A 2,168-nucleotide genomic window follows, 5' to 3' on the forward strand; every position below is an offset into this window, starting at 1 on the left:
ACAGTTCGCCGCCCCACAACTGTTCTCTCAACGGACAAACTCCCTTGGCATGCTTATCTCTCTATTTTGGCCGATTTCTACTCTTTCCAGCCGCCTCCTCAAGCCTGGTAGAGGCTACAGTTAACCATCAGATTACAACAGTAGTTTTGATTGCCCTTGGATCTTAACTGGGTGGTGTGACATGTAATAACCGCTAGATGTCGCCCAATGACTGGACACCGAAGTTTGTTCTACAAATCATCTAACAACACGGAGGCAGGATTGTACATTAGGGAAGTTAAACAGTTCTAAGGCTGATTGACTCGAAATCTCGAACTTGAAGTATCAATTGTGGCCACGTATCAATGCAGGAAAATGACACTCATTTACTCACTCACTCACTCTTACTCACTGACGTTCAAGTGGGCACGTATTAATTCAGAAAAAACGCTCGCTCGCCCACACTCACTCATTTACTCACTCACTCACTCACACACACCGTGACACACACGCACTCACACACACATACACACACACGCACTCACACACTCACACACACACACACACACACACACACACACACACACAGAGAGACACACTCACTCACTCATTTACTCACTCACTCACTCACTCACTCACTCACTCACTCACTCACTCACTCACTCACTCACTCACTCACACACTCACTGAAATATTTGCATCTCCGCGGGACATTCCCTGTAAGCATGACGCCCAGGTGGGCCCAGCCCCGCAGGTTATAGCGGATCCGCTGACAGCCGATCTCGTCACCTGGTGCTCGGGAGTGTTAGCTTCCCATGTCCGTCACGGCCTGGCCGGGAACATTGGCAATGCACGCACAGCCCTACTCTCCAAGCAGAGGTTTGGGTTTTTGGGGGTATTTTTAGCGTGTTTTTAGGCTTTTTTTATCGGGGTTTCTGTAGCTTTTGCACTGAATGTTTTTTCCCACCAAACCCAACGTTTGGTGGGAATAAAAATTCAGTGCAAAAGAGAAACCCCGATAAAAAAGCCTAAAAACACGCTAAAAATACCCCCAAACCCAAACCTCTGCTTGGAGAGTAGCACAGCCCTACCGCACATACTGTATTCAACTGTCGTTACAGCCTTACGGATGCCTGTGTCGTCTGCATAGCCCTACTGTGATGTTTCCTCTTCTTCTTCTTCTGCAAACACCTAAAAAAAACAGTAATATCTTCATAACTACAGGCTGGGAACACCTGAAATATTTGGTAAGCTGGTAGAACACTCGGTACATACGAAACTGAAATTTGGTCATTTTGTTCAAAATAGATGTAAAAAAAATGATTTTATTGAGGAAAAAAGGGCGAAAAAGTTGCAAAGTCCCCCGGGCGCCTAAAATCTAATCATTCTTAGGAGTTATCAATACCTATCAACCTACTATTAAAGTTTCACGACAATCCATCGAAAGCTTCTTGAGTTATCGTGCTAAACCACATACACACACTTGTTCAAGTGAAGTCACCCAAACCGCGATTCGGGTAACTCGCATTCCTCACATCTGGTCCACGTGCCACACATTCCTTTGAAACCGTGTCCGATCACAATTCGCCTGAGCTACATTTATTGTTGTTTGATGAAAACACGCAAAGTAGCGTGTTATTAATGTCAGAGGTCAACGACCAGACGCAAATCGCGATGCGGGAAAACCGATTCGAAACCACCTCTAGAAGTGGTTTGGGATCGAGGCGCTTTCAATGTAATTTTGGAGCGTTCAGATGGAGCCACTTGAAACCGGCTTCGGGGTAAACCAAATGTAAAGCGCCTTCACTGACTTCACATGAACACGGCCGAAGGAGAGTGGCTGGGTTTGTTGTGCGAGTTTCCCGCGGCGGAAGAAGTGCCCACCTGGACGGGCGACGGGATCCATTCAGGGGGAGGAATGATCAACACTCTGTAATTGGTCTGTTTGTGTACAATTAGTGGCGGAGTATTACTCACCGCGTGCAGGTGGGAAGGTCGCCCGGTCTGGGTGGCCAAGGCCACGGGGATGGGAGAAACGCACCTCAGATGTACCTAGGAGGTAACCTCCTAGCCTCTACTAGGCTTGAGGGCGCGGCTGGAAATAGTAGAAATTGGCTAAATAGAGAGATAACACGCCGAGGGAGTTTAGCCATCCAGTTTACAGTTTGCCGGCCCACAAACTGTAAACC

The sequence above is a fragment of the Branchiostoma belcheri genome, unplaced genomic scaffold, assembly GCF_001625305.1.
Source record: "Branchiostoma belcheri isolate BF01 breed outbred unplaced genomic scaffold, Haploidv18h27 scaffold68, whole genome shotgun sequence".
Classification (NCBI taxonomy): Eukaryota; Metazoa; Chordata; class Leptocardii; order Amphioxiformes; family Branchiostomatidae; genus Branchiostoma; species Branchiostoma belcheri.